The sequence below is a fragment of the Choloepus didactylus genome, chromosome 13 (assembly GCF_015220235.1).
Source record: "Choloepus didactylus isolate mChoDid1 chromosome 13, mChoDid1.pri, whole genome shotgun sequence".
Classification (NCBI taxonomy): Eukaryota; Metazoa; Chordata; class Mammalia; order Pilosa; family Megalonychidae; genus Choloepus; species Choloepus didactylus.
In genome coordinates, this window is record NC_051319.1 from 57,836,878 (window position 1) to 57,852,531 (window position 15,654).

At 38.1% G+C, this 15,654-nt stretch overlaps 1 pseudogene; it reads right to left on the reverse strand.

Annotated features, from left to right (window-relative positions):
• Positions 1 to 5,318: 5,318 nt before the first annotated feature.
• On the reverse strand, positions 5,319 to 10,580 carry LOC119507711 (annotated as a pseudogene).
• Positions 10,581 to 15,654: the final 5,074 nt, after the last annotated feature.

Genomic DNA, 15,654 nt, shown 5'->3' on the forward strand with positions numbered 1-15,654 from the left:
TTCCATTTATATCACTTTTTTCAGTAGCACATTAGGTTTAAAAAGGAGCATGTGTATTGGGATGGTGGGCAGCTCTTTTCTCTTGGTTTCACATTTCCTCAGGTTGTATAACAGACCAGGTCTATTGTGCCACTGTTTTACTCAACCTCAGAAGAAATAATTTTCCTGACTGGAAAGTTTGTGAGTTGTTGAGCAACTCTGTTCATCCTCTTTCTCTTCTGTCTTTGGGAACCAACTGCCTTTAGGATAAACCCATTCTTCTCTGAACCTCTGTGATGAAGATTTGAAGGTGAGGGTCCTACTCCTGCAGTGAGAACTGTGGTCATCCAGAACAGCCGGGGATAGGAAAGGTGAATCCATGTTATTCAAGGGTGAATCCCATTTACCTAGTTTATGTAAGCCATGAAAACCAATAGCAGTTTAATCTAAAATTGGAAGGTAATTTTTAAACTTATATCTGCCTGATACCTATGACTCTATATTGGTTCTGATTTCAAGCAGTTTAGAGAAAGGGTAGTTGTTTACAGACTACCTCAAACCCTGCCAGAGCTGTCTTAAGTTTCTTGTTGGTGCAGTGAAGGTATGATCACTGCTGCAAGAGCTGGAAATATTCACTAGCCTAAAGGGAAACTCCACTAACTTTAACAACCCTTGGATGATTAAGGAGTAAGACGTTCTCAACAAGAAATTATAAATAGAAAATAATTGCTCATGTATGTAAGACAGGTTATTAATTCTAAAATTAGTAATTTTCTCTATGAGCATACCATCATAGTTATTAAAAATGCTAATGTAAGACAAACAAATATGTGTTCTTCTGCAATTAGACACATTTGGCATAGTTAAAAAGAGAAGATGGCTTATACTGGAAAGCACAATATGTAATGCTGTTATTTAACTCTCCAAACTGAGTTCTTTAGGGTGATTTGAATTCATTTTTTAGACTAAACATTCAGCATTGCCCTCAAGCTAATGGGTCTGGAAATCAAAGGTATCATTTATAAACTGGTCCCACTTGCCTTTGAAGACTCAAATTCCCTCATTCATCCCTTCCCCCAACTTTTTTTGACATCTATTTGAAACTAAAGGATTATTAAGCCTAAAACAGGATCTTGTAAACATTAGAAATATTTTCTGGAATGATATATTTTCTTTCCTTTTTGATACTGAGATTACAATTTTCTCATTCAGTGGTAAGTAGAAGCATTTCTACTCTAGACATTTGCTTTTTTGGAAAAATAACATTATTTATCATATCCAAGGTTTTTGATAAACTTTTTGCTTCAATCCTTTGAAGAGTCTTTACATATTCAGAAATATGTGTACACTTTTACCAAAAAAGTAGGCAACTTTATCATATGTATTAGGGGCTTGAATAGACAGAGCACTGGCTATTTGGCAAACAACACCTGGCAAAGAAATTACATTTCTACTCATTTTATGCCCACTCCCAGATGCATACATATATACTCATGATTGAAACTCTTAAAAAGACATCATTTAAATAGCCCTCTGGCAGGATAAACTAGTACTGACCTTTTAAGTGGTTTCCCCTAAGTGAGTAATTTACACTTGATTGCTTCATAAAAAAAGGCATAATTTTCATATATATCAATTATTGACCCTTCTCACATGTCATTTCCATTTTAAAAAATTCTGGTGTGACTTTTATCTTTGGGCTTTCATTTCCTTCTGGACCCTTTCCTCATCAACCCCCATGCCTTCAGCTGGACATTACGGGTAAAATCACTTCCTGGAACAGAATCAAATTCAGTAATGAGAATGTTAAATGAATCACAGTTCCCCTCTTTTAACCACAAACCATCCCCTTCTTTTTTCTCCCAAGGAAAGAATGAACATTTCACCTTTTTCTTGGACTCACCAGATACAGAAGGAAAACACTCTAGCATCTAGCCTTGTCATTTATGTGATTTGTAAAAGATCTTGTTTCCTGAGCTATCTTAATCTGTGGGGCTTTTTGATCACTGGGTTAGAAATTGCCACTGAAATCTCATTTTGAGAATAATTTTCTCATAGGCTACACCCACAACTTTGGGAGGGAAAAAAGAAAATTAATTGAGCTTATGAGCTGGACACATGAAAATGAACAGATGCAAGCAGGATGAGGTTGAGCTAGTCACTCCCTGCAATATAAATAAGGCTTTGAATCATGAAGAGAGTTACCCCACATGCCCCTAGAAGGTTTTCATGTGGCTTGGTTGCAATGACCCTGTCCTTTCTGTCATGGGTCTGGAGAATGTGAAATTATTTTGACATGTCAATCTGAAATGCTTCAAATGATTACTGGGGAGTTATCAAATGGAGGTCAGATACAAGGCAGTAGGGTCTGTCACCTTTTGGAAAAACAAGATTCGAGGAGAGCATAGTTTCTGAGTGGGATAACTCAACAGAATTGGGAATGAGGAGGGTCTCAGGGTTGGAATATAGATGCTGCCTATCAAAATGGAAGAGAGCATACAGGAGAAATGAATGTATGCTGCTTCATGTAGCATTCCTCATTACTCAGGCTTACGTCACTGTTATAATGCATTCCTAGGTCTTTCACTGTACAAAAATGATTTTATTCAAAATGCATTGAAAATAGAAGATAATAAATAGAAGAAATATCAGTTTTCTGTTTGTAGCTCTACTTGTATTTAGAATTTATTATTTTTAAAGTTAGCATATAAAGGTTCTCCTGCATTTCAAATAGCCTCTTTCTTAAGGAATGCCTGTTGAAGTTGAGCTTAACTACAATGGAAATACAACATGAAAACACAGTGTAAATTAAAGTAGTTATTACTCTGCATCACTTTGTATGTTCCTATAGCAACCTCTCCAATTACATCTGCCCCTTATTGACCAGATATATTTTTAGTGACTGCTCACAGCAGAATGAAAATGAAGAAGAAAAGAAAATGGGATTGGGGGATGGGAATTAAAGTCACACTTGGTTCTTTTATCTGTCACAAGTTAACTGCCTTAAAATAAGTGGCACACATTTTTGTTTCTTTGCATTAGTGTATCCCAGGACCAGTAAGTCCATAAGAACAACCAGGCCTACATTCTTAACCAGAGCCTTTGGATTCTTAGAAAATGCTGGCCTATGACTATGTATTTTTGACAAAAGCGAGCTACATATATCCAACCTATGCTTGTAGCAACAGCGCTGTCAAGAGAAATGTAAATATTAATGAAGTATGTTTCTCAGGAAAGGATATTCAGGGAGTCCACTTTATCTGTCAAAGCTGACTCAATCAGTACACACTTTCTAGACAGATTGGATGTTTATAGAGCCATAAATTGACATTTATCTGACAATTTTTGTTTTCTTCCCAAATGTCTGTCTTTATTAGGCCTGGACATTTCAATACGCCATTGGTGATGGTGTGGAGAAATTAAATGTAGATTCTTTGTCACATTTTTAAAGTGAAAATAAGGATGAAGTGGGATGAATAGCTATGGTCCTTTCAAGGGTAATTTGGACATGAAACATAAACACTGACTTCAGTGAAAAAGGTAGAGAAAATCCTACTATAGTATTTGACCTTTCTCAGCTAAGATATTAAACAATCCTATTATAAAAGTATTCATTATTAAATTAATAATGATATATCATGATATATATATATATATATATATATATATATATATATATATATGACTATTATATTTTCCAAAATAATAAAATGTGATAAGATTGCTACTTTCTTCTCTAGGACTTATTTTTTTCCAAAACAAAATACACTTATAAAAATGAATAAACTAAAAATATTTTGTTTTCCAAAAATTGAGCTATTTTAGAACAAAACTTATATAATATATGCATATGCAGACACATGTGTATACACACACACACCATAACTTAAATAATTCTTTTTTGTTGTTGTTTATATATTACTTTTTTTATTTGAAATAGGATGATACAGAAGTTTCAAAAATGAGAGGATCCTTGAAAAACAATCAAAGTGCCCAGAGCAGTGGCTACAAAGTCTTATTTCCTCATTTAATTAATCTTAATTTTTTGGAAGAAAGACTTCAATTTTATACTACTTGAGCTTTATTTTCTGCCAATTTTTTATTTGACTTAATGTACTCTTACATTTAAGAAACTATGTACACAATCTTGAATTTCAGTTTACTAAAATAGGGTAGTTTCTATTTAACAGCATGAGCTTTTGTTTCTTGACAAAATATTTAAGCCTTTTATAACATTGATGCTCCAAAGTTGTTTACAGCCTTAAGTTCCTCACTGTTTTGCTTATGATGTAAGTAAATAAGTTTGATTACATGCAGAGATAGAGTTTTAGTATGCTATTAATACATGATTTAGAGTTCAAGATCAAATACCAGAAGCTGAGAATCCTTTAAATGTGCCTTATGAAAAGGAGTGGCTTATTTTTCAATGGCAAGTAAATAAATAAATAAATAGAACAAAACCAACAACAGAAACTTTTGGCTTAGAATTAGAAAATTATTAGTCTACTTAATTAAAAGTTTAATTAACTTAAGAAATGAAACCAATTTTAATTATAATCTGCTGTCTAGTAACTTAGACATTTCTTTGTGTGTCTAAACAAGCACACATACATACCACGATAGTCAAAATACAGTGATTTTGAAAATGATTAGAAAAGCTCATCCAATGCTGTGTTAGTGAATATCAGTTTACAGGAGAATTAACCCAGTTGTTTTAAACAAATACTTTTTCTGTTGACTGAGGACCTAGGAAAAAAACTGGGGATAATTAATTATTATGAAAATTCTAAATTTCTAAGAAACAATCATATCTTCTACATTGGCATCAGCAAACCAGAAAACCAGCTGGCCTGTTTTTGTAACACAGCTATGTTCTTTCATTTTCAATTTGTCCATGACTGTTTTTATACTACAGTTGCAGAGTTGAGTAGTTATGATAGACATGGTATGGCCCACAAAGTGTAAATTACTTGCTATCTAGCCTTTTATGGAAAATGTTTGCTGACCTCTGTTTTAGGCGCTTGCTAGATAAAAATGGTCTTAAGTATAGAGCTTTTGGAGAACAAAGTTCAATAGTCATCTAAAATGGAACAAAATGAGATAATATGTACAGAAATACACAAATGTTCATTTAGAATACAACTCTTAAGATAAAATCAGCAGAAGATTCTTTTTAAAATAAATATTTAATATTTTAAATATCTCAGTTGTACAGGAAAGACACATTTAAATAATACGTACTTATTTTTGCTGTTAAATTGCTCATTTAACAAAGCTGACAAAAGTACAGAAAGCAGTTCTAAGAAACTAAATGGAAAACATAACACTGGAAATTTTCTTCAGCTTTTCACTTTAATGGCTAAAGATACCACACAGACTTGTGCAATGTCATCATATTTAAATGTTCTCTTTAAGAATATGTCTTTCATTCTTAAGCCAGAAACACTTTGCAGTCCCTGTACTGAAGACAATAAAATAAGGGCAAGGCAGAGAGAGAAACTTGGATGTAACTTCTGGGTTCACGGTATCTGGAATTGCCTCCAAAGACAACTTCCAACATCTCCATAACCTGGAACTATTCTTTGAAGTTGGCTGGTCTGTAACCTTCCCCTTTCACGTAGATTTGTTTTCCACACTATATCCAATTTTCCAATTACGGTTACTTTCTTAATGATGCCTGCCTTTTCTGCAAACTCCTTCTTGGGCTTTAGGCAGTATAAATACTGGCATGTATCTATTGGCTGCAAATAGGCTCTTGACCCAAATGTAGATACACATTCCCCAGCTTGATTGACAGAATTTACCTCTGCTACACTGTACATTATAGATGGCTCCAAAGAAACCTTCTCCATAAACATGGGTGAGGTTGTAAGATTCTGAATCTGGGCTTCGAAAATACTTCATCAGTCACAGAACTGAGTAACCCTCTTCATTGTAAAATTTATTTTTCACATACAATGGTTTGAGACCCTGAAATTTGAAGAATTTTCTGAAATTCAGTCTTTCTCCACTCTGAGTTGTATGACTCACTGCATACACCCAGCTTCTCTGAAGACAGGTTACCAGAGAGCTAGGGCTCTATTGTCAGATAGCAAGGCACAGGGCAATGCCTACTGGTCCTTCTCTTCCAGGTTTCTTTGCTTCATGGCTTTTTCTCTAAACTTCCCTGGGTGTTTCTCTCTTTTAGCTTCTCTTAATCTCTAAATAATTCTTAAGAACAGGAGAAAACCAGCCTTTATTGATATCTACCAATTGCCTGCTAAATGCCAATGAAACCACATATTAAAAAGTGAGCCATTTTGTGTTTCATTTATATATGTAGTAAGCATTATTACTGTCTCCCAACATAAGACTTATTAAGCAATTTCAGTATACACTTATAATATATAGGATAGTTAAAATCCCTTAACGTATTACAGAATTTTTGAAAGAATTTAAATATAAATTGGAAAAGTTTAATTTGGAAGCTGAAGCCCTAAAAAGCCAAAGCAAGAGAGAAGCAAGAGGCTTTGAGTCTATATAGAAGAGGACTTCTTCTAATTTCTTTTCCAGAAATACTCAGAGGGCCAGAGATAAGCACAGCCAATGAAAACACCTATTGTCATGAGAGAGTCCAGTCAATTTAATGGAACCCTTATGCCGGCTTCTTTCACATTTACTCAGTCCTTGTCTTGGTTTGTTAAGAGAATCCTGGTAACAGAAAATAGGATCAATCTTACAGGTAAATGGACTGCTAGCAAAAATCTAAGTACCCAGTAATACTCCCTTTCCCTTTCCTTTCTATTTTTCCAAATAGTTCTCCTTTGTCAACTTCCACAACTAATTCTCACCATTTATCTTTTTACAGTGTCATCCATCATAGCTTTCGTTCTTCTCAAAGTCTAATTAGTCCAAGAAAGACAATAATTTAAGTTGGTATTGATGATATGTATCTGAAAGCAAGTTTCACTAAGGGAATTGGAAAAACACTAAATGTCCTGGATAGCCATTGATCAATTTCTAAACACCTATCAAAATGATCACATTATATTATAATTTTGTACCTGTTTATTAATTTATCCCCCAAATCTAGTAGTGGGGATGGACTTGGAAATTACTAGAAGTTAAAAGTATTTTGTTTTTTTGCTTTTAATTATATCAGAGGCTATGCAAAAAGGGTGAAGGGTGACACCTCAGTTAGGGATTGATTCCCAAAAACAGAATAGAGGAATGTAGTAAACATCCATTACCTTCTTTACTTGCTCAGCATCTTTTCCATTAAGAGGTCTCCTTTCCCTTCCTGATGAGTCTAATAATCACATTCCTTCAGTACTAATGTGTTTGTCATGATTCTAAGCTGTCAAGAGTACCTTATCCCTCTGGAACCACTGATTGGGTTAGAAGTGATAAAATTATCCAAGATAAGACAATCAGACTTCTTTTGGAGGAATTTTCATGGACACTGGAATTTTTTTTTCTTGTTAGAGAAGTTGTGGGTTTACGGAACAATTATGCATAAAATAGAGGATTCCCATATAACATCCTATTAGTAACACCTTGCACTAGTGTGGAACATTTGTTTCAGCTGATGAAAGCACATTTTTATAATTGTACTATTAACTGTGGTCCATAGTTTTCCTTAAGGTTCATTGTTTGTGTAGTGTAGTGGATTTTTAAAAAAATTTTATTCTGTTACCATATATACAACCTAACATTTCCTCTTGTAACTGCATTCAGATACTGTATTAGTTAGGGTTCTCTTGGGAAACAGAATCAATGAGACATGTCTCTGATTATCAAATTGTAAAAGTGACTCACGCAACTGTGGGTATGCACGAGTCCAAATTCTGCAGAGCCGTCAACAAACTGTCAACTCCAAGGAAGATGTCCGATGAACTCCTCGGGAAACGACCCGACAACTTCGACGAACTCCTCAGGAAACGAACCGGCAACTTCGATGAGCTCCCCAGGAAATGCTTCACTGGGCAGCCGAAGAAGAAGTGAAGGTTCTCTAACCGTCCCGCTTATAAGCCTTCAACTGATCACCCGGACCAAATCCAGCCAATTTCATTCTCTCATTGTGGAAGGCACGCCCGTTGATGAGTCATCAGTCAGCTGCAGTCAATTGACTGATGATCTGACAAACCAGCCCGTTGGTTTATTAACCAGCCTCAAATATCCTCACAGCAATCGTCAGGCCAGTGCCCGCTTGACCAGACAGCTGGGTCACCTAGCCAAGTTGACACATGAACCCATCCATCACAGATACATATTTCAGTGCTGTTAATTACATTCACGATGCTGTGCTACCATAATCACCACCCATTACCAACACATTTCCATCATTCCAAATAGTAACCCAGTAAAATTTAAGCATTAACTCCTGTTTCAAGTTGCTAAAGGTGCCAGAATGCAATATACCAGAAATGGATTGGCTTTTACAATGGGGATTTTTAAACTTGCAAATATACAGTTCTAAGCCCATGAAAATATTCCAATTAAGTCATCAACAGGAAGATACCTGGACTCTGAAGACTGCTGGCATCCGGGGTTCCTCTGTCAGATGGCAAGGCACACAGCTAGCGTCTGCTGGTCCTTCGCTCCCAGGTCTTGTTTTCAGCCTCTGGTTCCAGTGACCTCTTCTCAGAGCTTCTGTGGGTTCTCTCTTAGCACCTCTGGAGCCTTTCTTTCCAAGCCCTCTGGGTGTTTCTCTCTGATCTCTATGGGCGTTCCCTGTCCTCTATCGTCTCACAAAGGACTCCAGTAGAAAGGATTAAGACCTGCCTTCAGTCAGGTGGGTCACATCTCAATTGCAACAACCTAATCAAAAGGTGCCACCACAATAGGTCTGCCCCCACAGGAATGGATTAAAAGAACATGTCCTTTTCTGGGGTACATAACAGCTTCAAACCAGCACAACTCCTCATTCCCTATCCCCACCCTGTCCCCTGATAACCTATATTCTAGATTCTGACTCTATGAGTTTGCTTATTCTAATTATTTCATATCAGTGCAATCCAACAATATTTGTCCTTTTGTGTGTGGCTTACTTCACTCAGCATAAAGTCCTCAACTTTCATCCAAGTTGTCACATGCATCAGGACTTCATTCATTTTAATGGCTGGATAATATTCTGTTGTATCTATATGCTACATTTTGTTTATCCATTCACTGGTTGATGAAAACTTTGGTTGCTTCCATCTTTTGGCAATCACGAATAATGCTGCTATGAACATTGTTGCACAAATATCTATTTGAGTTCCTGCTCCAACTCTTTGGGTATATATATTGTAGTAGAAATGCCAGGTCATATGTTAATTTTATACTTAACTTTTCCGAGGAACTACCAAACTGTCTTCTGCAGTGGCTGCATCATTTTAATTGCCACGAGCAATGAATGAGTGTTCCTATGTCTTTGTATCCTCTCCAACACTTGTAATTTTCTGTGTGTGTGTGTTTTTTTATTAGTAGCCATTCTAATGGGTGTGAAATAGCATCTTACTCTAGTTTTTATTTGCATTTCTCTGATGCTAGTGATGTTGAGCATCTTTTCTTGGGTTTTCTGGCCGTTTGTCTTCTTTGTAGAGATTTCTATTATGCATTTTGCCCAATTTTAAATTGGGCTGTTTGTCTTTTTGCTGTTAAATTGAAGAATTTCTTTGTATTTTCTGGATATTAAACTTATATTGGATATTGTTCCAGTTTGCTAATGCTGCTGTTATGCAAAATACCAGAAATGGATTGGCTTTTATAAAGGGGGCTTATTTGGTTACAAAGTTACAGTCTTAAGTCCATAAAAGTGTGCAAGCTAAGGCATCAACAATAGGTTACCTTCACAGAAGAATTGCCAATAGCATCTGGAACACCTTTGTTGTCTGGGAAGGCATGTGGCTGGCACCTTCTTCCTTAGCTCCCAGGTTGTGTTTCAAAATGGCATTCCCCAAAATGTCTCTTTCAGCTGCATCAAGTGTCTGGGCCTGTGTGGCTCTTTTTAAAATACTCCAGTGACCAGTCAAGACCCATGCTGAATGGGTGGGGCCACACCTCCATGGAAATAATCCAGTCAAAGGTATTACCCACAGTTGGATGGGTCACATCTCCATGGAAACAACCCAATCCAAAGATTCCAGCCTAGTCAACACTGATATGTCTGTCCCCACAAGATTGCATGAAAGAACATGGGGGACATGATACATCCAAACTGGCACAGATATCTTTCTCCAGAGGTCAAAGCCACTGACAATCATTAATGACTGCCACTTTGGAGTGAGCCTGGCAGAGAAATGAAGCCTACATGAGGGAAAGAAGAGCTAACAGAAGAGAGAGAATTAAATAGATTTCTTAATGGCATCATTGAATTCCTGGATTAAGCCATGCCTGAAGATATACATGCCATAGACATGCCGGAGACATTCCAAGAATATGAGCAAACCAGCTCTGTGTGTCCTTGTGACCTCTGCATCTGTGTAATAAAGTCTTATACCTTGTGTGAAACCTAGGGCCAGGTTTATACTACCATTCGTCAATGTGCTATGTAGCTTCTCATCTCAGTTTCTATTTGTCTTTCAGTTCAAGTAGCCACAATCATTTACCTCAATAATTTTCCAGGTATCCCCCATCATCTTTCTAAATCACTCTTCCAGTGTCCCAATTCCAAATTCCCAGAAGAAAGAATCTGTTTAGATGAACTAGAATCTTAGCTCCTCCAGGTCATCCCCCCTCTTCTTCTTCCTCTCCCATCTAATTAGCGTTATCTGGATGGAATTATATAGTGTGGTGGACTGAATTGTGCACCCCAGTTTGGACATGTTATTGGCCTTTGTGTGCATTCTGTTGGGTGTGAACCCATTGTAAGTAGGATCTCTTGAAGACATTAATTCAGTTAAGGTGTGACCCAAGTGAGTCAGGTTGGACTTTAATCCAGATTTCTGAAGTCCTTTATAAACAGAATGAAATTCAGACATAGGAAAAAGACATAGGAAGAAGCTGAAACTCAATGAAAATCCAAAGGAGAAAGAAGATATCTCCATGTGCCTTGCCATGTGACCAAAATGCCAAGGATCAAAGAACACCAGCAGCTAGCCCCAGAAGTCCTTAGCCTTCAGAGAGAAAGCATTGCCTGCTGTCTCATTGGAGCTTTTCAAGAAACAGTGGCCAGTTAAATAACACATCATTTCTCAGTTGTATCCTATCCTCCCTGGACTTGTGCCCTTTCTCTCATTTTATCTGATTGGGACTGTTCCTCCCAAATAAAGCATTAGTACTTAAGTCTTCTCTCATATGGTATTTTCTAGAGAATCCAGCTAATGTTAGCTGGGCACTTTGTACCACCAGTACCATTCTATACAATAATCATAGCAACCTTATAAGTTGTTATTAAAATAATCTACTTTTCAAATGAAGTGAATCAATAAAGATTCCAAAAGGAAACAGTGGCACTCTCAAGACAGGGTGATTCAGAGAATTTATTTACAAAGGAACTATTTTTAATTGTTTAGGTGGTATGCCGGTTTGAATGTATTGTGTCCCCCAAATGCCATTATCTTTGTGGTCTTGTGGGACAGACATTTTGGTGTTGGTTGGAATTGCTTGGAGTGTGCCTCACCCAGCTGTGGGTGATGATTTTGATGAGGTGCTCCCATGGAGGCATGGCCCCGCCCATTTGGGGTGGGTCTTGATCAGTGAAGCTATATAAATGAGCTGACTCAGAGAGAGGAAACTCACGGAGTGCAGCTGGGAGTGATGTTTTGAAGAGAAGCAAGCTTGCTAGAGAGGAACATCCTGGGAGAAAGCCGTTTTGAGGCCGGAGCTTTGGAGCAGACACCGGCTGCCTTCCCAGCTAACAGAGGTTTTCCGGACACCATTGGCCATCCTCCGGTGAAGGTGGCCGGTTGCTGATGTGTTGCCTTGGACACTTTATGGCCTTGAGACTGTAACTGTGTAGCAAAATAAACCCCCATTTTATAAAAGCCAATCCATCTCTGGTGTTTTGCATTCTGCAGCATTAGCAAACTTAAACAGATTTTGGTACCAGAGAAGTGGGGTGCTTTTGCTGCTGAGTTTGCAAATACCAAACATGTTGTAATGGCTTTTTAAATGGATAATGGGGAGTTTCTGGAAGAGTTGTGAGGAGCTTGATGGAAAAGGACAAAACTGCTTTAAAGAGACTGTTTGTGGAAATATGGACTCTAAAGATACTTCTGATGAGGCCTTGAACAGAAATGATGAATATGTTGTTGTAAACTGGAAGAAAGGTGATCCTTGTTTTAAAGTGGCACAGAATTTAGCAAAATTGAGTCCTGGTGTCAGGTGGAAGGAAGAATTTGAAAGCGACAACCTGGAATACTTAGCTGAGGAGATCTCCAGACTACGCGTGGAGGATGTATCCTGGCTTCTCCTTGCAGCTTATAGTAAAATGCGAGCAGAAAGAGATAAACTTAGAACTCAACTCTTGGGTTCAAAGAGACCAGAAGCTGATCGCTTGGAAAATTACAAGCTTCCAGGGGGTGGAATCCCTGAACCTATAGCCCAACATGAGGATGTAACCAAACATGGAACCCAGCCACCATTTCAGTACAAGCCAAGATTGGAGACGGAATTATCCAGAAAGGATTTGTGGAAAGTCCTATTGTCTAATGGCTTTGACCCCTGTGTGCTTCATGCAAAGCCAACAGAATTTTTGAGAGATCTTTATAGACAGAGCCATTGCCGGTCTGGACTGGAGGAGACAGACAAGGAAAAAATTAAAGGAAAAATTTCTTCAAAGACAGAGCCATGGAGGTTGAGGTCTGGAGTCAAGAGGTCTCGGGCTGGGAGAGCGGAGCAGCCCACATGCATGAAAAGGGTGAGTTTGCCCTGGAGGTTGAGGGCGGGCTTTCCGCCTCGATTCTCTGGAAGAGTTTTGCCATCTGAAGTCCCAAAGAGGGCGGAGCACATTCCCAGGGAATTGGGGAGAGCCTGGCTGCCACCACACTGCTCTGAAGGGGTTGAGCGGAGATGGAAGGGAATCCGGGAGCTGCCCCGATGTTTGAGGAGGGTGGGGCCGAGAAGGTGGTCTCCCCAATGTGTGGATATGTTGGAGCACTCACCCAAGCATTTGGAGAGAAAAGGGCTGCCACAAAGGCACTTAGGAAGCATTAGACTCCTGCTCTCTCAAGCCCCAAGGATGCAACATTGTTCTGTAAACGACTCTCAGACTTTGAAATCTAATGGAGTTTGTCCTGTGGGTTTTAGGAACTGTTTTGCTCCTGTTAACCCTGTTTTCCTTACTGTTTCTCCTTATGGCAATGGAAATGTTTATCCTATGAATATCTTTCCTTTGTATATTGGGAGCACATAACTTGTTCTAAGTTCACAGATCCACAGCTAAAGAAAGATTGTGCCTTGGGACTGACCACGCCTAAATTGATTTTGATGGGATTTTGTGCTTAACTTTTGTTACTGAAATGATTTAAGTTTTTGTGATATTGTGATGGAATGAATGCATTTTGTATTTGGAAAGATAGTGTCATTTTGGGGTCCAGGGGGTGGAATGTGCCGGTTTGAATGTATTGTGTCCCCCAAATGCCATTATCTTTGTAGTTTTGTGGGGCAGAAGTTTTTGTGCTGGTTGGATTTGCTTGGAATGTGCCCCACCCAGCTGTGGGAGAATGAGATGTTCCCATGGAGGCATGGCCCCACCCATTCAGGATGGGCCTTGATCAGTGGAGCTATATAAATGAGCTGACTCAGAGAGCAGGAACTCACTGAGTGCAGCTGGGAGTGATGTTTTGAAGAGGAGCAAGCTTGCTAGAGAGGAACGTCCTGGGAGAAAGCCGTTTTGAGGCCGGAGCTTTGGAGCAGACGCTGGCTGCCTTCCCAGCTAACAGAGGTTTTCCGGACGCCATTGGCCATCCTCTGGTGAAGGTGCCTGGTTGCTGATGTGTTGCCTTGGACACTTTATGGCCTTGAGATTGTAACTGTGTAGCGAAATAAACCCCCATTTTATAAAAGCCAATCCATCTCTGGTGTTTTGCATTCTGCAGCATTAGCAAACTAGGACAGGTGGCATAGGGAAACCACATTTAGTGCAGGAATCAGAATCTGATGACAGTAGAGGAATTGGTACTCCCCTAGATTGGATGGGATGAAGGGAACAAAGCAGTTAGGAGAACTTGGAAAGAGAGAGCTATGTAGTAAATGTCTCCTGGAGTGATGCAATAGCCCTCCATCAATAGACACCTGCGGTAGAATAAATATACCAACATCACTCACCTCCCACACTCTGCTCTTCTGCTCCAGTCTCCTCTTTGTCAAATGCAACTAGAGTCTGAATGCTGTGGGATCCTGCCGATGTAACCTATATGGGTCAGCATCCCAGCCCAGATAACAGGTAAGGGTGGAACATGGATCTGGAGGGCCAAACATTTTATCAGACAGAATGAAGCAATAGAAATTCAGAGAGAACATAGAATTTACCCAAGGTCACACAGTTTTGCTTTTAGTTTATAATGTAGCCTTGTGCAAGTCCTGTGGGAAAGGGCTTAATTTATATAGGTGAAGCAATCCATACTATCTGGCTCAATGCACTCTTTCAGATCAGAAGGATGCACTTTAGCAGCCAGTCCTCTGGTTAGTTCTAAAGTCTTGAACTACAACCTCATTATACATCTCAAAGTGAAGCATCATCAGGCTATTGGGTCACAAAGGAAAATCTTGTATTGATAAAGATCAGGTCTTCTAAAATCCTAGTAACTCAATTATTTCTCCATTAATGAAGAAAGCTTTGTTTCTTAAATTCAGCAACTCCTAGAGATAATTAGAATAAAATTAAAACATTTAAAAGTAAATTTAACTATTAAAATATCATTATTTCCCAGATAAATTATACTTCAAAATTAATAATACAAGACATGGTGGTTTATGAGTAAATTTAGTTTTGTGTAATATGTTTTTAGTGTTTATGCTCCTTAGAGCTGTATTTTGACTCTTTCCTCCTAAGTAAATATCCTTACCCAACTCTTTCACTTTTCAAGGGAATTTATTCTTTGCCATTGGCCATAAAGCCCATGCTCTCCTCTCTTATCCCCTCACACAGATTTTGCCTGCAGTTATATTAATTTCACCTAAAGTTTTGTTTTGTTTCACATTTTCAGTCCTCTTCTACATTAAGTAATCTTATTTTCACATTTTAGTTAAATATTCTTTTTCTCTAAAATAATCCCTTAAATGGTGTTGATGCCCAGAACACATATTAGTGTCACATTGCTCTATAGCTCTGTGGAGTCCACTTTGATATATTTGTGCGTATGCCAGTGCAATTAAATGACAATCTAGTTCCCCTGAGGGACTAGGCTGAGGTGATTTTACATTGTGGAAGTTTCATACTTCTCTGTCATTATGCTGAGATATATTTGCATTATTTACAAGCTACTTCAATTCTTAGAACTAGAAGATTTCAACTATAGATTATGTATAATCTCTTCACTTTCAAATTAGGAATTGACACTCAATCAGGTAAAATGACTGTTTAAAGTTCTTACAGCTAGTGATTGCTGTGTGACCTTTTTTTTTTTTTTAAGTTTTGGAAAGCAAGGAAAATGTGAAGTAAGTAGCAGTAACTCAATATCCTAAAGTGCCAGAAACATTAGTCACATTGTGTTCAATGACCCAGGTCTGGATGTCACCACAGAATTCTAAAGCCAACATCTTCAGGGA